This window comes from Gavia stellata, chromosome 3 (assembly GCF_030936135.1).
Source record: "Gavia stellata isolate bGavSte3 chromosome 3, bGavSte3.hap2, whole genome shotgun sequence".
NCBI lineage: Eukaryota > Metazoa > Chordata > Aves > Gaviiformes > Gaviidae > Gavia > Gavia stellata.
Genome location: NC_082596.1, coordinates 12,875,125 through 12,897,045, shown reverse-complemented (window position 1 = coordinate 12,897,045; position 21,921 = coordinate 12,875,125). Strand labels below are relative to the sequence as shown.

Sequence of the window (21,921 nt, the reverse complement as noted above, 5' to 3'; positions counted from 1 at the left end):
GTAGACACGATGTTAAGGACCCGGGGCAAACATTCATCTGTAGACATATGAGGGATATGGTGTTCTCCAGAGAAGCAGCTTCCATATTGGAGATTGCAATGCCACTTAGAAATACAAGTGGAATCATGAGCAGAAGTTTTGCTCTTGGCGTTGCTATAAGCAAAATAAATGATCAGTAACACAGCAGTGGTAATACCAGTCATTGCAACAGTTTTTCCAGATGTCTGTCTCTCCTATATGAAAGCTAATTATGTGATTATATAAGGAGAAAGAACCAACTCTTCAATAGGTATGACAAAAAAATGCAGCGTGTTCACTTGTATTCATTGTGTATATCACCTCTTCCTTTTTGCAATTCTTTAAGCTTACTAGGCTCTCTTTTAAAAAAATACTTCATAAGGCACAGATACAAATGAACTTGAGATTTGAGACTTTGTAGTTTAACGTGGTACATAACCCATAAAACCAGGATAGGAGATGATTTTTTTAGAATATGCAATCTGAAGTCTAGTAATAAACAAGGACCTTTTTTAGTAAATTGACAGTGTGTGTCAGACACCACAAAATCTATGTGAAGAGTTTCAGAACAGGAGACTATTGGATTCCCAACAGTAGAAACTGCCTTTGGTTTTCCACAGCACAGAAGGTTGCAGTTGTTGCTTCCATGGCTGGGTAATTTAATTACCAATGTGTGGCTGGCCAAAGAGATCTATAAACACACACAGAGGATTTTGGGGGTAGAATACAAGAAGAGCAATTTGTTAACACATCTATAAACTGGGAATAGCTTCAAAGAATTAGCATCAAAATACTTCTATAGTTTTTATTCTGATCCAGTCTCTGTCAGCCATTTCCCACTTACCTACAGCTCTTGCTTAGGTTCAATGTATGGAAGACACTGGACACTTTAAAATGAGCCTACAGCCTGCACCTAAATCAGAAATTTACTTAGAAAGTCATACGGCTGCTTCTTTACAAAACACCTTCTAGGTTATGTTCCTTTTTTTACTATTCTTTGGGAGTTTGGGGCTTGTAAAGTACATTCTGTTAATGTTTTTAAGGTTTTTATCATAATCACAGTGACTAGAAACTTACATAAAAAGACAAAAAAAAAAGAGACTGTCATGTAAAATTTAGACTTGAGCTCTCAAAACCCCCACTCTACTGCATCATGAGAATCATTAAAACTCTTAGTGATTGCCCAGACTGGAGTTTCACTATATGGTAGGGAGACCTTGAAACTGCTTGCATGCAACTTTTAGGTTTGGTTAGTGTTACCGTCCTCATCAGCTTCAAATGACATTAGGGGGATCCTCAGCACATCTGAAGGTCAGATAGCAACTGATGCACCAGAAATTTAGGTGTATGTGTACTCTAATTTGAAGCTGAAAGGTACTTGCAGAGTAACCTGGTAGTACATGTGCCAATTTTGACTTTACAACTCTATTTGTAAATATTGTTTATACTCAAATGAGAACATTAAGGTTTCTAGAAGTGTTTCAAACAAGTTATGCCAAATTCCCAAACTATCTAGAGAATTAAACTTTCCATCTTAATGGATTTCTGAGTGCATTTAAACTTAAATACAGATCTAAGACTTAAACACTGAGATTAACCTTCTACCACGCATACTGCTAGTGTTTGGCAAAAACAAGATCAAAGACTTAATTTTTTTATTATTATAAGGCCCCTTTAAACCCCCTTGACAATGTAAAACATCTATACAATTCAGTGAAATGAACTCTACACCTTTTAAAAGCCTTATTACTCTGCTATTGTGCAATAAAAGCATCTTACTGTAAAAGAAAACTTGAAGGCCAAAAATCTAATTGATTGATAAAAAAATCAAATCTTCATGAGCTTTTAAGAGAGCTCTATGCAACTGTAACACAATCAGCCAGGATCATCTAGAAATTCGCATGTTCTCATATAAAATATGAAATTATCTATAAAATATGTTACAGAACTTGTTTTGAATTCTAATTGTGTATGCACTTTACCTCTGGGCGTGTTCTCTCTTGTCTTGGAAGATCTGACTGAAACAGCAAATCATCAGGAAGGGAATTGCTCAATAGCAAATGTAACAACCAAGGACCAATTATAGCCTGTGTAGGATTCCTTTATAATCATAAAATGAAAGAAAAAAACTTGGCTCAGTATATAGAAAGATATTCTGTGAGGATCCAATTACACAGAAGTATAGAATTAATACCAAATAGGTAAAATTCAGTGGGTAGAAGTATGTGAGAATATATGTACTAATTAGGATGTAATACATAATAATCTGTAAGGACTAAATTACAAGCACTATTTTTTTATTTGTCTTACTGGTTCAAAATATCTGCAGAAGTATGATTGCTGCAGCTGCTGCAAAAGTTGTGAGGGAATGAGGCCCTGACTCGGAGAGCTTTGTGCCAGGGAAGTCTGGCATTGACTATCCTATCAATAACCTTGATACCAAAACCATTATGAAACATTAGTGATAAGAATATACAGCAACCAAGGATTCACAGGTAATTTTTCCTCTTGCCCTTCTGATAACACAATTATCTAGCACTTTATACTTTGAAAGAGATAAACATCAGTGAATTAATTCTCACTAGAAGGAGGTGCTTCCACTTCATATTACAAGCAGTGAAAACACTAATAGTGAATCACTGATTTAAGACCTGCCCAGTCTCATGCGCTGCATGTGAGACTTACTCATTTGATTCCCTCTTCATCATCCTCTGCTGTGGCACTTCAAGGTCAGGTGCTTGCTGTACTGCCACGTCCACTCTCTCCTGCTTTCTGATCCCACACACTATGTGCTGTGATCTGTTTGCCAGCTGCATCTTAGATCTCTTTACCAGCTGCCAGCAGTGCCCGATGCCAGGGAGTCCTTCCAGAAGCCAAAGCCCTCAGCTGGAGATTTGCATCATGATTAATGATGCAGGTTTACCTTGTCGTGTGATCTGACGTACAGCCCAGACTCAGATCCACTGTACAGATGGACAGCCCTGTCATGGGTATGCAAAGTCACATGTCCCATTACATGATCGAACATAGGGTGCTCCCATACAGGATCGGAAGAAATGTTAGACATACCTTGCTTGGAAAATCTACCATAATATGAAGAATACAAGCCAGATTTGAAAGTATTTCAGCTAATCCTGCTTTTAAGGCCATTGAACTCCCACTGTAGGTCATGTTCCAAGAAGCTTTAAGGCCTTCTAAAAATGGCTTTTAAAAAATTCAGTAAAAAAAGTCGAAGGCACCTAAAGCTTTGTCTACACAATAGCTCCAACCGAGTTTAAAATTGAGAAAGCATCTCCCCAGTGTGCAGTAGTTTTTTAAAAACTGATAGTAGCAATTACATCTACCCTGAGGTCTCAGTTTTGCCATAGTCCTATATAGAGTCCGCTAGAAGCCACCACCTCTCCGTAGTAACAAATAGAGATGTTAAGAACAAACATACTGTATCATGTTTTGGGTAGATACTTACCTGGCAGGGGAGACACCATGATCATGCAGGTGGTTTTCCCAGGGCGAGGCTCATCCCCTGCACTCCGGGTGTGCTGACCCCTGCGATTTCCCCAAATGCGGGAAACTCGTTAATTTTTGCCAGCAGTGTGCCCAGGTGGCCAAGAAGGCCAACGGCATCCTGGCTTGCATCAGAAATGGTGTGGCCAGCAGGAGCAGGGAGGTGATCATGCCTCTGTACTCGGCTCTGGTGAGGCCGCACCTCGAATACTGTGTTCAGTTTTGGGCCCCTCACTACAAGAAGGACATTGAGGTGCTGGAGTGTGTCCAGAGAAGGGCGACGAAGCTGGTGAGGGGTCTGGAACACAAGTCTTATGAGGAGCGGCTGAGCGAGCTGGGGTTGTTTAGCCTGGAGAAGAGGAGGCTGAGGGGAGACCTTATCGCTCTCTACAACTACCTGAAAGGGGGTTGCAGAGAGGTGGGTGTTGGTCTCTTCTCCCAAGTGACTAGTGACAGGACTAGAGGAAATGGCCTCAAGTTGCACCAGGGGAGGCTCAGGCTAGATATTAGGAAAAAGTTCTTCACTGAGAGAGTGGTGAAACACTGGAATAGGCTGCCCAGGGAGGTGGTAGAGTCACCCTCCCTGGAGGTATTCAAGGAGCGTGTGGATGTGGCATTGTGGGATGTAGCTTGATGGACATGGTGCTGTGTGGTGTTGGGTGGGTTGTGGCTTGTTATTGTTGTTGTGTGGCGTGGGTTTTGTGGTTTTTTTTTGTTCCCCCCCCCCCCCCCAGGTTGGACTCGATGATCTTACAGGTCTTTTCCAACCGTACTGATTCTGTGATTCTGTGATTCTGTAGATTTCAAAATATTACCATTTATTTAAGTGTGCTTGAAACTATGTATCAATATAAACTATTTAGGTTAGTAATGAATATTGATACAATATGCACATCTTCTTTTATCTTTATATATTTACCAATTAAAATACTTCCTGAGATAATGATCAAGTAACAAAGTCTTCTCTACCATCCTTAGAGAGGGCCAGATTAGTTCCAGCCACGCAGAAGTTCTCTGTGCACGCTAAATATGGTCTCATTAGCAACGTGAACTCTACCTCTTTGCTGAAATAACCCCCTCGCAGCTGGTTACTCAGAATCCTGTAACAAATTTAGATCTAAAGCCCATCTCCAGGCAGCCATCCAACTAAACGCAGTAGGGCTTTCCTCAAAACTGTGGCAAGGTTAAAGCACAGCTCCTTCCGGGTAGCTTTTGCAAGCAGAGCCTAGGAAGAAAAAAGGAGAGCTTTGGGAGAAAGGGTGACACAGAGGAATGTGTTTTAATAATTTCAGTCATTTTTAGGCTTGTTATGGTTTCCATTGTGGAGTATACAAAATGAATCCTATATGAGCTTGGGACAGAGACAGGCAAAGGAGTAGCAGTTTCTCTAACTGTTCTTCAGTACAGGAAAATCACAATGTTAAAAACTGTCAGCCCTCTCCAAAGAATATACTTATTTACAGACAACACAAATAAACGGGTACAGCATGCCATACAGTAACACTCACAGCAGGCCTTTTGCTGAAAGAAAGTTTAGAAATTCCCCTCTTCTTCTTTTCTCCATTTACTTTAAAAAAGAATCTCTTCTTTATCTTACATTTGTTAGGCCTATAATAAAAATGAGGGAGATTTTGGAGAGAAAGCACATGTGCTCTTAGTTCTTAATAGAGATTTTCCACTGGGTTATTTTTGTATAGTCACGTGATGGTGATTTGTAGACCACAAAGCTCTGAAGATCATTTCCTCCACAGATGTTGGAGAAATCTACATTATTTTGCAGGGAGCAAATGCTTCTGCATACTGATACTGGCATTTCACTACAGCTAAAGAATCACAAGCTCAGATACAATGAACTGTCTGTAAAATTTAATTTCCAAACTGGCTGGTCTCTGTGTTCCTCTTTAATTTCAAATTAAAGCTACATTTGACCACTGGAACACCTAGCTCTTCATGCAATCATTCAAAATTGAAAGTTTGCATTACTTGATAAACTTGCAAAAATAAAAGTCATTTAAATGAAAAATCAGTTACATGAATTAAAAACTTGTTTCTAGACCCATCATACCAAATTAGGCTATACCAGTTAGATGCTTGATTATCTTGTCCAGTGTCTGATTGTCATCAGTAAGAAAGATACTAGGCAACAACATGAAAAGGATAAATGTCTTCTTAACCATGTGCCACTAATCATTTCCTCATCTCCTGAAACATAAAGGTTCATATCCAGTTTCCATATTCATATCCACATCCAAATCCTCATCCACATAAATATTTAGCTCTTTTCAGCTGAGCTGTTTCATTCAGTGTCATCCAGCAGCAAAAATATATTAATATAATATAATATAATATAATATATTTACTGATACTTGCTTTTCTTTGACCTTATCCCAATTTCATCTGCTCTGCTATATAACCCTGTTGTGCATGTGTAAAAGCTAGGGAAACTCTCTTTTTTCAAAGCCTCTGAAGTCCATGAATGAAGAGAATTTTCTATCCTTGACATATAATAAGATTCTTTCACTGACTGGCTTTATGCAACTGCATAGATGCAGTGCAGTAGTGACTGAACTCAGCATCTTTCTTAACATACCTTTCCCCTCATTTCTTTCATCTGTGACTAATGGTGTCACTGTTCTTCCTGCCACCCACGCTTTCCAAACTGGGTGTCATTTGTTTATTTCTTTTTTGGAGCACTTCCTTTTCACCATCATCTTCATTAATACAAAATTTCTCCTTATCAGCTTTACAGCCCTGCAGGATGCCCCATTAGCTTCCTTTTTCCATTCTTCCTACCTTCACTAACTATCCCAATTCTTTTGTGTCTTTTCAGTCTCACAATTCAAGGGTCAGTATTGAAGCTTAAAGAAGAAACTTGACCAGCACACCAGGGCCTTTCTCTGATGACCCACTCCACTCAGACTTCTGGCCTGCAGCATCAAGAGAAAGAGCTGGCTTGCATGCATCATCAGCCAGACACATGTGCAGGCAGTAATATATAAATTGATGTTCTATGTGGCTACAAATATTTTAGGAGCAGCAAATCACCCTTGAATTATTTTGATGTTGCGCTTGACATTTCATGTTATTTTTGCTAGTTCTGAAGGAGGGAAGATGGTGAGGGGGAGTAAAACCTACTGTCAATATTTTTCCTGTGAAGGTTCGTGGAATCTTTACCATTAACTGTCTTCAAACACTCTTAATTTTGAGATAATCACAGTACTGTGCATAGTGGGCTGAAAGGAATAGTATACCTTTATGCAGATTTGATTAATTATTATGAAACTCAGAAGCTTATTTTTTGTACTCTGTGGTGGATTCAAACTTGCTGTTCTCTAAGTTTCCTTGCCCTGGAACACATTCTAACATTGGACTGTCACTGCCAAATTTTTTTGTGGACTCTTATCACAATAAGAAAGATACCATTAAAATGCAGTTGTTCAGACTTAGTTTTTGATGTTACGAAAGGATTCATTAGCACCTCAGAAGAATTCAAACCCAAAAGAGGAATTCTGGTTACATGTGAAAATGACACTGTTGAGTTTTACCTTAGTTCCTATTTGTTTTTAGGACACCACTGTGGGGAAAGAAGAAAGCAGTTTTCTCAGCCTTTGCTGTGGACATTCAGTTTTACAGATTCTAAATTGGTGGAATGTATTCCTGCTTGTTTACTGACAGAAGTGTCCCATACTACATTAGTTCACCTGAAATCTCTTCTTTTATTATCTGCCATGAAGCTCCAGTGTCCAAGTTGGTGATACCATATTAGCAGCTCACATGGTTTAAAAGCAATCTGAAAATGTGGGATTTTATACAAATTTATTTTTTCTACTTAATGTGATTTTCTACTTGTTTCTGGGAAAGCAACAGAGGAACTTGAATATGTTACATTAGCGAGGATAGTATCTGTGGCACAGGTGAAGCTGCCAGGTGGTACTCTGCAATAATTTTATCCACGGTAACTTAAGGTTAGCCATATGTTACAATGGAGAAAGACCAACCTACTCCATTCAGTCATCTCAGGAGGCTGAGGCTGTTGCATACAATTACTTCTGGTCTGATCCTCCTTGGGCAGTGGAGAACCAGGAGCAGGGAAGATTACAGCCTGAGGCCTTTCAGACCCCAATCCAAGCCCGCAGTAGTAGACAAAAAAGGGGCTGGGCAAAAAAGATGCAGAAGCTTGTGTGGGGCATCTAAAGGTGACCAATGCAGACAGGTCACTCCACTCTTCAGAAGCCATTTAACACGCCAGTGTAGACACAGCTAATGACACACCTCTCAGATGCTTTTGTATCCCCAGCCTGCAAAGCCCAAATAGTCCGTGCAGCTGCAGAGCACTGTGCCTATACCTGTAACCATTAGCAGCTGGAGACATCAGCTTGCAGCCTCAGAGCCCAGCCACCTGGGAGCCACTGTGCATGTTCCTCTGCCTTTGTTTTATTTTAACAGCAAGTAAAGCCTCAGTAGGAGTTTGGTTTTCCCTCATGTCAGCAATCCACAGCCGTCACAGTTTTTACACCACCTGATGGGTTAACAAAGACAATGGGTGAGAGACATTATTCAGATCTGTGTGCACTCATACGCTGGCCTGGAGAAGGGGAGGAGGGCTCCAAAGGCTCACATGCCTCAAGTGACATGGAAACCACACCGCACCAGAAAGTATCAAAGCTGCAGCTGCAACCCTCTCAACCTCCCCCAGGAGAACCACCTTGCCAAGAAATACATGCCAGCCTGGAACTGGCTCCAGCAGACAAAATGAGTGGTAGGAATAGAAGGAGACATTAACACAAAATCCTGCCCCAGTGAATTCAGTTGCAAAATTCTCATTACTTCAGGGGACCAAAATTTTATACGTTCCACTCAGCTATGGGAGTGTGTCTTCTTAAAATGATTAGGAGAGGCCCGGCAATCACTTTCAATAGCCCATTACAAGATAAATGAATCCTAAAAATCTGCTGGCTCCCACTGCTTGCTGCAACTGCTTGCTTAAGCTAATCTTCCTGCTTCACGGAAGTGAAGATTAAAGAGGATGGTAAAAAGCAGCTAATAGCTAAGGAAGGAGTTTTTCTTTCTCTTCCTGGTTACAGTTCAGCTTATTTCATTATGTTATCATCTCCAATGATGTCTAAGCACACATGGAAGTGGGGAACATTTAGGAAACAGCAACTTGGTCCTTGCTCCAACCACCTTTCTGTGTATGCAGCAGCAGAGGTGATAATGTGTCCCAGAACAGGAGCTTAAGGGACTTACCTGGTGGAATATTACTTTTCAGAGACAAAGAAGTGAGAACAAGAGGTTTTATATGGCTAATTGCTTAAATAATGTGAAAACTAGATGAGTTGGAAAACATCCTGAATAAGAAACTGCAGAGGCAAGGAGAGCAAATGACTCACTTTGCTTCTCTAACATATTAGTGAAAAGCTGCCAGGTATTTGGTGTTAGAAAGTAACAGTTAGTGTATTAAACTTTGTAGTAGTGGTTGGTTAGAGGCAAAACCAGCTCTGTGTAACACAGCATTTACTGTTGTATTCTGAATTCTTGCACACAAAGTGTTTGGCTGAAAAGAGAGCAAATTCATACTTACCACGTGCAGCTACTTGCCATACTTACTGTATAAAGCAGACATCTTTCTGGGAAATGAAGGGTGAAATATCTCTCCACATAAATCACTGCAAATTTTTCTTTCAGCTTCCATGAAGCAATCCAAAGACATTAAGAGATGAAGGAAATTAGCATAATCAGCTCATGGTGTTTAATTCCCCTAGCCCAACCCAGGAACATTCTCTATGTGTTATTGGTTAACACTTTTATCAAGGCCAGGTTTATATGATCTGTAATTTCCCTATTCCACTGACTGTTGCAACTGTCAGCTCACAATGTGCATCTTGGATTTTACAAAAAGACTCACTACATGCAATGTATCTTTTAAAAGTATAGTTATTTTAAGTATAATGGAGAAAGGAGAGCACAGAACAATATGGGAGCTACAAAAGAAAATGCTTTAAAATCTGATTATTTTGACAGGTATAGTATGCGTATGTTTTTGATTCCTCTTTTAAAAAAGCTGCTAAGATTTGATAGTGACTGGAGTGACGACCAGGATGGAGGTCAGTGATGGATGACAGACTGAAGAACACAACAGGAGAAGGAGGGCTTGTAGTAGGAGATTTATCAGAAAACGAAGGAACCTGTTGAAAGCTGTGATGTTTCTATCAGACAGCGTGAGCAATGAAGGCTCAGAACTACCACAGGTAAGAAAATCAGCTTCTCTTAGGCAAATATTTATGTCTCACTTAGGTAATCATTGGTACCTGTCACTATGATATTTAAGTCACTGTGATCAGAGACATAAAGTCCTCTCGGACTTCATTTCAAAGTACAAGAGCTGTAAATCCTATCCCTCAGTTCAGTGAATGGCTAAACTCCCACTGAAGGTGGGACTCACCCACAGGTAGCTTCCATCTGAAATGAACTGGACATGCACTGCTGCAGACCATGCAGTGCATGCCACAGTATTACTAGAACAGAAATTTGATACAAATTACTGTTATGAATGAAATGCTTGCCGTTACAGTAGAAGAAAGCAAGTTAAATGGCAGTTCTGATCATTTTCTCTTGAGAGCTGAAGAAAAAAAATTAGATTTAGACGCCTCTGCTTGATTTTGTGTCATTAAACAGAAATAATGCCAGTTCTGTAGAAACGTTCCCCATTTGTCATAGACTCAGCTGGTTTAAATCAGTTTCTTTAATTCCACTGACCTCAACAATATGACAACAGCTGATAATTTGGCCTTATGGCCAAATGTTACTCCATTATATAAAATCTGAATGTTATTCCAATTCACAAAATCTGAAAGAGGAAAAGGTAAAAACTTAAGATATCTTCTGCCAGGTCCTGAGACAATAATCTTGATTGAAATGGAATATTAAATCTGGCAACATAACTTGGCAGGAACAAGAAAGAGTGATTCAGAATGGCTCTAAGAACACTAAACAAGGATGAAACGATACCAATGCTATAGGTGGTCCCTGTATAACAGAATTTGGGCAATGGCTACAATTACTTTGTACTTTCTAGAGATTGTCTTTGGAATATGCAAAGTTCACACACACATACCTGTGAATCGTTTTTCAGTGACACATTTATAATCCTTACAGATGTTATCTTCCACCACAAGAAGAAAAACATTCCAGTCATGACAGTTTCTATTTTTAAATTGGCTTCTGGAGAAAAAAAAGGAAACAAAGTGCTACAAAAATCAGCAGCAAAGAGAATAATAATGGGATGAGGCACTCAGTCCTTGATAGTCAGATGCATTACTCTGAGGTCTAATATATCCAAGCTCTTTCCATGGCTTTCTTCCCCTCCTCCCACAATTGCCAATAGCATCCACGGTTAAGAGTATGAGCCAGTCAGACCATATAACACTTTTTTTTTTTCTTGTGAAGAGCCTCATCAAAAGGGATTACAGGGGGTTTACAGGGTTGGGGTTTTTTTTTTATTTCAATATTTTGCTTTTGTTAAAAAGTCCAATTCTGACTCCAAGAAATACTCCTTCCACTTAATTTTTTGTGGAAATGCTTTAGCTTTTACTGCTTCAGCTGGTGATAGAGATTATTTTATTATAAGTAATTAAACTACAGAAAATCCACATATTCTTCCTTTTATGACTATTTTATGGGGTTTTTTCAACTCACACAAAAAAAGATGATGGGGAAGTTATTGAAGCTGTGGGCATCGATAGTAACGATCTTTATCATATGTGAACTACAGGTTTTTGGGACATAGATCGTGAAAAACAGTGTAATCAAGTTTTCCAGTGTAATCAAAATGTCCACTACTGCTTCATGAGGTGGATCTGTCCTTACCCCTGCTTCTTGGGCACGATCCCATCCTCCTCCTCAGGCCAGCAGTTGCAATCACGTGTTCAAGTGATAATCCAAATCGGAGAACTAATCTAGGGGAAAAAGAGGATGCTCAGTCCATAGCTGGTTCATTGTACAGCCACGGGAGCTCCATGCTGGGATAAAGGGAGGCCACTGAACCATGTTGCCAGGAGACAAAAGAAGGGACCACCCATTTCATCAGCAGCACAAAAGTCCATCAGTTCAAACTGATCAAGAAAGTGCACCCAGATGGCCTCATCTAAACCCTGCTAAAGCCAGTGTGAGCACTCCACATCATCTGTTTGGAAGGATTTCAGAGATGATAGACCAGAGAAAGCATGACTCATATAGCAGCACTACAGACACCCTGGCTAAAACACCTGCGAATAGTAGGAGGGGGCATTCAGGAGCTAGAGCTGCTCCTGGAATCATCCATCACAGCCTTGAAAAGGTTTCTCACAGCACTGAGAAGTAGGGAGTGAATCCTGTTTAATCAGACTCTGGGTAGGAGCCAAGAATTTGGCTGTCAGAAATGCGAATATGGCATAATTTTTGCTGACAGTGCAAATAAAGATCCTTTTGTAAGAATTGTCATGCCAGACAAATATGTTTTCCATAGTTGGTATCTGCAGACTTTTTTTATCTGGGGAAAACTGAGGCTGCAATTCCAGGAACGTTTCTTCAAAAGCAGTACTGGCATGTGGCTTGTGTGGAAACACTGAGCTGGACTGAGGAACTGCCCAGCCAGTAGAAGGGTAGTATTTTTGCCTTCCAGATTTTTTTCCAGCAGGATGCCTTTTCCAGTTCAATGCACCATGAAATGATGCTGTGTAGCAGGATAGGATAGGGTAGGGTAGGATAGGGTAGGATAGGATAGAACAGAATATATCATAGTGGCATAATACAGATGTTAGAAACACTCCATTATTTTCTATGTAGATACTAATTATGAACGTTCAGTCAATACACTGATGCAAGTTATTAAAATAAGTATTCACAGTAATTTTGATTCCTTTCATCACCATCTGCTAGTATCAGAAATATCAATATGCTAAGTTATTTGAAATGAATAATGACTATCCGTACTCTTGCTATACTAGCGTAAAAAGCATCAAGAATATTCCTTTTAGCTATTTCTCTACCCTGCTGTTACAAAAACCATCAATGGCAGAATTTCCACAACTCACTAGGAAGCCCATCTCTCTGCTGAGCTGCCTTTGTAGGTGGAAAGCTTTCTCTAATACCTAATTGAATAATCCTTTACTGCATATTATATCATCCTCTTTTTTTCCTGTGCAGAAAATGTGGTCACCACTAAACATTATTGCCTCAAAAAATCAACTGGTATAGGGATATATTTTGGTTTGAAGGCTGCAGTGCTTTTAACTAAAAGAAATAAATGTTACCTTACATGAAGTAATGAGGATGAGGGGGTTATGCCTTCTTCTTCGACCTCATATATAATACCATCCTTTGCAGGAATATTTGAAATTTCTTGTAAGGCTGCAGTATTTTCAAATAAGCAGAAGAAATCTGTCATTCCTGTAGACTTTCCACATATACTTTTGAGTACTGAAACATCTAAGGCTTCTGTTTCATTCCTTGGTCATGACAATCCTAGCTGCTAAGCATATGCATATGGAAATCAGGTTAACAAAAGTCTTAGCCATAATGAAAATCCATGAAAAAAACCCCCTTTTCACTCTTTGTTCTTTGTTCTGTTTTGTTTCTATCAGCCTTCTTTCCCAAAAATCCTTCCCCACTCTTTAGCTCCACTGCAAGCAAAGTGATTGTATAGACTGGAGCTTTTGGACAGCATTAGTGTTTCAGCCCGCCCTGAGCAATGATGGAAAACTGAACTTTCTACAGGGGATCCATTCTCTATCTGGTCCATAAGTGAATGTAGCCCCTGGGTGACCTGGTCCAATGATTCCAACGCAAGCGTTAGCAATACTCAAATAGCATGCTTCCATGCCATTGCATACAGTCACTGATGTGGCTTAGTGTGCACAGGTCATAACTGAAATGTAGACTGAAGCCCACAATACTGCCCCCAAAAAAGTCAGTGGCAATGGGAAACATTTTGAGCCTTTGAATCTCCTGTTGAAAATCCACATCCACAATTAAGCAAATTCTTAATTTAGGACTCTTAGATTCCTCACTAGTAGCAACTTCTCACATAACTACCTCAGCATTACTGTTACTGCCTCCATTGACACAGGAGGCTCATTCTGTCCTGGAGGACAATGACTTGGCTTCAGTTATTCACACATCTATAACATCTCAGCTGGATTACAGTGATACAACATGTCTCACTTAAAAACCTTTGACAAATGTCTATGTAATATTACCCCATCTCTTCACAACCCTGTCCTTTGCTCCCTTTGCCAGTTTCCATTACAAAATGAAATTATGTTCAAGTCCCCTGTCCCGACCTTTGGGGAAACCAGTGACCCGTGCCCAGGATATCTGAAAGATCAGCTAAAGCCTACAAATGAAAATAACTGCCAGCAATTCAGCTCTCTAGTAAAGTGGAGTATCTTACAATTACATTAAAGCTCCTTGGTCTAGAAAGTCACACTTCTTGCAGTCCTGGTCAAAAACTGTGAAATTATCTCCCCTAAGTTCAGAGACATTATGAGCATCGTGACATTTTGCTCTAAGTGGTATGTGTATTTCTTCAACTTTGTGTTATTTATCGAGCATTTCCACACCGAGGAGTGCCAGGTCAGTAAATAGGAGCTTTGTAGAAACCGAATGTTCAGCCCCTGCTGGGAAGCAAGTACTTTGCTTTCCTCAATTTGCACTTCTAGCCAATTCAAAATGAGTTGTTAAACCAAGAGCTTTATCCAGTTACCAACAGCTGGAATGTAGGCAGAATTCTTCTACTTCTAAGGAACTAAAAGGACTGTTTGCAGTTCTGGAAAGGATTGAGAAATTGCCAGTCTTTGACAGCTGAGAGGGGAAAGTGTCAGACTGTAAAGCAGTATCTAAATTCATTGCATGCTTATCCTTGCTCCTCCCCATGCTGAAGTTATGGAAGGAAAGAAGGAAATAGTAACACAGCAAAGTAAAGAATTAACAGCAGATTATAATTCACTATAACATCATAAGGCAAGAAAAGATACCTCCTGGCAGTTGTGAGAGCGGATGCTGGATCAGAAAGCCCAGAGTTGGGAGGAGGTTTGGGGGTAATACTTGTAACCTAATTGTGGGATTCTCCCGTGGCTTTTTCAGAACTGCTGTTACAGAGCCAGACACTCAATGTGGGGCAGCACAGGTGCAAGGCTGGCACCCTGTTCCGTCACTCAGGAGCACGTCCCAAATCAGCGATGCCGGGGGGGTCAGAGGGGCTTGCTTCCCCAAGCACTTCTTCCCTCCCCCTGGCCATATGCAGCTGTAAATCATTGCAGGTTTTGTTATCTTTTGTTATCGTACAGTTTAAGCATTACGAGGATAATGAAAATAATGTTAACGTTTCTACTCTTGACTGTGAATTATCTTATTCCTACCACCAGAATATCTGTCTGTTTGGCACCCTTTCCTTCCTCCCACAAAACACGCCTGCCATCTTCCGGCCAGGCCACCGAGCACCCAGGGGCTGGCTGGACAAGCGGCTGCACTGAGCGGGCGTTCTTTCCCAGCTGCTAACGCAACCAACCAAGCAAGCAGGCTGAAATTAAATTTTGCTGTTGGATGTGAAGTTCCCCTGTCACAGAAGAATTGAGCTTTCAAGCTGTGCAAAACCTCTCTCTCTTTATTCATAAGGATTTGCATGAGTTTTTCCTTTTATCTTCATACCTGCAAATATCCTGAGAGTTTCGTTTAGTCCAAGTCTAAAGGAGACATTCAGCCAAAAGCGCCATTATTAAGCTGGTTTTACATTTAAATCACAAGTTTCGGTGGCTTTTATAGGAAATGAATATTGACCAAAAGTGCAATTACAGTTTTCATGTTTATTAAACACCAACAGTGCAGTGGAACATAAGGCTGAGCAAAGTTCATGGGGTGTCAGGTTCCAGTGCAAGTATTTGATGTGGCTCTAATCAGAGCCAATGCTAGAGTTTGATATCAACTTAGGAAGCTTCAAGGACTTTGCTAACTAGGAGTAAAACTTTGTTTAGAAGTCAAGCGTTAAGTTCTGAAAACAATTCTTTGCTCCTCGCAATCTTCAAAACAAAGCTGAATCTCTTTCTGAAAAACATGAGTTATTTTATGTACAAGAACTACTGGTTGATATTTCACATCCTGTTATGCAGCGCTTCAGATAGCATGCTCATAAACAGTCCCTTTAAAGTCTCTGACTAACCCACAAGAGCAGAATGATGATTTTTTTTTTCCTGTAGGAAAATGAAATACCAAAATCAGAACACTTCACAAAACTGCATTGCATTAATATACTTGAGAGAAAAATGAGAAAAGGCTATGACAATGTTTTCAAAACAGGACACTGATTTGGATTTTTCTTTTCAAATGTAGTATGCAGTGTACCTTTGTAATATATGCATATAATCTGCATCTATATGCATATCATACATATACATGTTATACATATCAATGCAAATAATATTTAATCTTAAATACTTGAATTGCTAGAATTTTTGTATTTTCAATGCCTTAATTTTAACATATAAAACCAGTTCATAAAACAGAACATCTGTGCTCCATATCCCTTGCAGTTAAGAGGGATAGTGGGGGAACTGGAGCCACCTCTCCGAGCGTGTAGAAAATCAGTCAGGTTAGTTTCGGCACCCTACCAAAATTTAAGAGGCCACTTCTTTCATCGTCAGTGGAGACTATGCTATTCAGCCCTTAGTGGTACACTTTCGTCACCCAGCTTAAGTCAAATGAAAGGTTGGGAACCATCCAGCTTCCCTGGACAGGCAATGAGAAGATGTCTTCTCTGATATCTCTGGAGGATTCCACCTCTTGAAAGATAAGTGTCTAAGACAGTGGGTGTCTGTACCTCTTCACTGACTTCTCCGGAAGCCTGGATAGTCAATGTAGAGTAGGCTTTTAGACAGCAGTCAGCTGAGAGGAATCCCACCCCAGGCTTCTCGAGATGGTGATAAAACCAAAGAGCTGAAGTGAGCTTACTTCTCTCCATTAACAGAGGAAGGGGGGCTGGTTGGATGTCCAGCTTCAACTCTTTTACATCAGGCAAAAGTCTGCTGGACATTAGTCCAGATTTCTGCATCAACCCCATGAAGTTTATCACTGTTTATACTAAGGTCTGGATTTCCCTGGGAGAAGAAAGGCTAGACTGATCATCACTCCGAACCTTCTTTTGCACTATGCTACAAATCGCTTGCACTCTGCTTCATGTGAGATGAACCCACCCTCTTCTTCCCACCCCCTCATCAGGATGGCAGCTATACGCAGTCTGAATTACACTAACCCCTCTACCCCAGCCTCGTGCATGGTTAATGCTCAGAACTGTCGTCTTGCCGACCAGATTCAATCATTTACAAACACGTTGCTGAAGGCTTTTCATGGGAGCAATGTTAGGATCCTCCTCTACCAGGGAGGATCTTCCAAGGAGACCACATTTTCTGCCATGGCAGGTCTAGTTTCCAGTATAATTTGGATACTGTCCGAAGTGCCAGGTCCTGCACTTTGGTCACAACAACCCCATGCAACACTACAGGCTTGGGGACGAGTGGCTGGAAAGCTCCCCCGCAGAAAAGGACCTGGGGGTGTTGATTGACAGCCGGCTGAATATGAGCCAGCAGTGTGCCCAGGTGGCCAAGAAGGCCAACGGCATCCTGGCTTGTATCAGAAATAGCGTGGCCAGCAGGAGTAGGGAGGTGATCGTGCCCCTGTACTCGGCTCTGGTGAGGCCGCACCTCGAATACTGTGTTCAGTTTTGGGCCCCTCACTACAAGAAGGACATTGAGGTGCTGGAGCGTGTCCAGAGAAGGGCGACGAAGCTGGTGAGGGGTCTGGAGCACAAGTCTTATGAGGAGCGGCTGAGGGAACTGGGGTTGTTCAGTCTGGAGAAGAGGAGGCTGAGGGGAGACCTCATCGCTCTCTACAATTACCTGAAAGGGGGTTGTGGTGAGGTGGGTTTTGGTCTCTTCTCCCAAGTGACAAGTGACAGGACTAGAGGAAATGGCCTCAAGTTGCACCAGGGGAGGTTTAGGCTGGATATTAGGAAAAATTTCTTTACTGAGAGAGTGGTGAGACACTGGAACAGGCTGCCCGGGGAAGTGGTGGAATCACCATCGCTGGAGGTATTCAAGGAACGTGTGGACGAGGCATTGTGGGACATGGTTTAATGGGCATGGTGGTGTTAGTTGATGGTTGGACTTGATCTTACAGGTCTTTTTCAACCTTAGTGATTCTGTGATTTTTGTCTCTCACATATTGTCTGTGAACAAATATCTCCCAGATCAGCTCTTCTGAAGACTGAAATCATCCTGAGAGATGTGTTGTTTTAGCTAAAACCAGAAAATTATTCTTTCCAGTATGCTTCATAAATCAAAAAATGCCGCAATACAGAGCACCTGACACTTTCAATTGTTTTTTGTATTAGCTAACTGGTGTTAACTAGTTTGAAGTGGTCTCACTGGTGACCAGCAATACAATTCGGGCCTGTGAACCATTTTCAGTTATCAAGAACTGGCTAAATTTAGTAGCCCACAGATTAGCAAATAGCTCCCGTTTGGGACTGTGTATGCAAAGGGCAGGGGAAGGAGGGGCAGGGTTGTTCTGCATGTGACTTCACAAAACTGAGCTTTTCCACTATGATTTTTTCTGCTAAGGCTTTGTACCGGTAGTGGAGTTCAATGAGACTGGCAATTACAGTGCGAACCTCAAGACTGTTTGGTAACGCTGAACATAGTCCTACTGAGAAGTGGACGAAAACTCTGGCAGACATGTCATGACAGGGAGATCAATGTTGCCACAGCTGGAATTTCCTCTATAAGGCAGGATTTTTCAGGAAGACCACATTTTCTGCTGTGGTATGTCATCTAGTTTCCAGTATAATTCTGATTCTCTACACTTTTGTCTTTCACAAAACAAGTAGCACAAACGGTAAAATGAATGTTGTGCCCCAGAGTTGAACCTGCCTTGCTCTTTCGTATTTCACTTTGTAACTCAGGGGTTCTACAATTATATTCCAGATGTTGCTAAATATCTGAGAGAAATAGTTCTACAAGGGCTCAGCTTTGCGTATATTGAATGAGAATAGCCAGATCTTGCCTTTCAGCTGTACAACTCGCTGCATGCAGCCATGCATCACCTTGTATGGGTAAAAAAAGTTCAGTGTAACGTATAATTATTTTTGTTAACTATAAAAAACAACATATAGAGCAAGGTTCTATATGTACTGCTGCTATTTAATTTGTGTTTTCAAAGGGAACATTTCCATTAATGAGGTAAAAAATTAACATTGGATCTGCATTTTATTTATTACATTTACAACTCATTAACACTAAGTATGGTAGAGGTCAGAGAAACTACTATGATGGCACCATTTGCTCTTCCATGTGCTCCACACAAAATATCACAATTATTTCTATTTCTCCCTCTCAATCAGGCACACCATTTCTAAATCGTTGTCTCGCATTTGAGAAAATGAGCTGCACCAGCTGTCAGGCTTTTCCAGCCTCCCACCTGTTTTAGGAAAGACACATTGTTCTGTGAACAAATAATAGATGCTGAGCTCACAAGAAGTAACAGCCAAGAACATCTACAGAACAGAAACTAATTTTAAAATCCAGAAAAATATTGAGTATCAGTTCCTAGGACAAATTTCTAGCATCTGCCCTGAGATATTTTAAATATATTTTACTACTTTAACATCCTAGAGTTATTTTTATTGAGTATATGTAATTTGTAACAAAGCATGCTGCCTTTTCTGCCGTGGATTAATAACAGGATTGGGGGTGGGGAGGAGCTGGTGAAACCGTTAAGAAAGGGTATGGTACCCGACAGGCAAGGACGTAATATTGTCTGTCTCTAGCAAGCTGCACTTGAAAAATCAAACATCATGACAGGAGAAAAAGTCCTATGTGGCAGTAATTAAAAAAAAAGGATCTTTAATCACTCTTTCTTTTTGCTTGCTTAGTTAAGTCTTTAAATCAGGTCTGGAACACATAGTTCACAGCTCTGGAAAAGAATGCAAAGCTCTGCAGCAGCAGTCACAATGTGTGTGTGTGGCGAGTTATGAAAGACAGACATTTCTCCATGTAGTGCTTGGAAAACAAAACAACAACAACAAAAGCAGTATAGGTGAAGGATCAGGGAGGAGCGATCTTAAGTGGTGCATTTCCCAAAGGCCCCAGCACAGAGGAGAACTGGAGCCAAGAAAGCCAAAAGTGAGTGCTGCCCTAAGCACGGTACCTCCCGGCAGGAGCTGGGCAGCAGAGCACTGCCTGGCAATCAGATGGTGGTGTCCACATCTGCCTTCCTCGCAGAGAAAAGAGGCTGGTGGCAAGTGGTAGATCCCTCCTGTAGCCAGAGAAACACCAGGAAGGGGTTTCAGTCCTTAGATATATTCTATGTCTCTCTCTCTTTTCTTGTCTCCTTGCTAAAAGTATGCTAGTCATAGTTAGGACATGAGATAAGTAACACCAGTGAGCAACTGTTAATATCATTTGTTCTATTTACGCACTTTTTTCACAGGAGGCAAAACTTAGAGGCTCTTTCTCTGACAGTTTTATAGAAAATTGTACAGCCATAAACAGCAAGGTCTAACCCATTTCTTTGCAATCATCTCTTTACTTTAAAGAGAACGAGAAAGTTTGTCATTAAAAGAGTATGGGGAAAATATATAGAACTAAGAACTAAGAGAAGTAACTATACAGAACTAAGAGTTTTTCCTCATATAGATGATGCACTTGTGAGTCTTGTCTCCTGACCCAAGACTCGTCCCCGTATTTTGACTCTCCAGTGCGTGCCTTGCCTCGCCAAGACAGAAAACTCTTCTAGGCATCTTGAACTTTCCAAGTGAGCATTCTCTTCAAATAACAAGCATAAAAACGCCACCCTCCGCTGAGGGAAACAGAATGAGCGCTCATGTGTTACGGACATTGTCACTTCATGCAGATGTGAAATCAAAATCGATCTTTCACACAAACAAGTAATTACAATTTGTTTTGTGAAATGTTTACTATGAGTAAATTGTTTTCTGCTTTCTTAGCTTCTTTTAAGAAATGCTATCTAAGCCCATGGCATTTAGCTGCAGAGAAGGAATAAAACCCAAACTTAATAAAATAACTAATCTTAAACACATTCATTTTTATAGGGAAATTCTTAATATATTGAAAAGGTCCTATGTCAATAACAATATTTACAGGTTTTACCTTAGCTTTTCAAATGGTGTCTTTAATATTAAAAATAGTCATGTGAGTGTAAATCACTCCCATTGAACCTTAAGTAGTAATACATTAATCTTTAAATATTTTGCAAGTCCCACATTGGAAGTGCCACATACAAAAGTCAATCTATACCAAACTGCAGACAAGTTAGATGTAGGAAAGTCTATGCATCTATCTGCATTAGCTGGCGACTCAGTCTCATTAGTAGCGCACACTGACAAAGGCACGAACGCTGCGTTCAGGCAGGCAGAACTGGTGACACAAGCTGTCCTCTGCAGGAGGCAAACAGCAGCTTCACCACGGCACAGCCGGGTGTCACCCACATCCTGAATCCACCAGTTAATAAATTGCATTAATAAAACACTGATATTTGGCTTTTAAAAAAATGCAGATACACTGGTCTCTTTTATGCCAGAATATCATCCTTGGAAAAGAAAATCCACTTTAGGTTCCTTTCATGACTCATGGTTTTTTTTTCAGTCCAAAATATAGACATCCTTACTGACTGTAATGAAAAAGCTGTTATGACAAAATGAAAGACATACTGTACAGAGCTTTATTCTTATAAAAGGAATGCAAAATGATATTGGGTAACTCACCGCAAAAGGTATCTGGGAAGGAAAAATGAAATTTGGAAGTAGTTAATGGATTGCTACATTCATTACAAACTAAAACGAATTTTTGAAATGCACATTTTGCCCCGTTTTTCTTAGCAGCCAATCGTTTTTCATTCTTACAAAATTTATTGTTGTTGTCTCAGGCTAAATTTACTTCTGGTATTTCGAGGCAAAGATATCGTGTGTATTTAAAGCTTTTCAGGGTCTTGTAGTTAGAAAAAAAAGCATTTTTATTCTTTTTACTTATAAAAATGTGATTTTTGCAAGACCATGTGATTTTGTAATATCTGAGGTAAGCGTTGGCATTAATCCAATAAAGCCTTTGGCTTCAAGGGCTCATGAGAGCACTTAAGGAAAAGGAGGAGTTTTAAAAAGTTGTTTTGCCAAAAAGTGGTTTTAGATGTGGCCATCATATATGGGCACAGACCCTAAACATGGCCTCGGCAGACTGGTATAGGAAGTATGCAGTTCTACCATTCCAGAAGGTAATAAAGATTGCTTTATCTCCAGTTATTTCAGCACATGCCACTTACACAGCTGTAGTTCAAGGAAACCATCAGACGCTGCACTTG

The 21,921-nt window shown here is 40.4% G+C and overlaps 1 non-coding gene across 1 annotated transcript; it reads left to right on the top strand.

Moving 5' to 3' along the window:
• The first annotated feature begins 3,476 nt into the window (after window positions 1-3,476).
• On the top strand, window positions 3,477-3,647 carry LOC132316819 (U1 spliceosomal RNA). Its single transcript, XR_009483948.1, has one exon. It is a non-coding gene; the product is annotated as a U1 spliceosomal RNA (small nuclear RNA).
• Window positions 3,648-21,921: the final 18,274 nt, after the last annotated feature.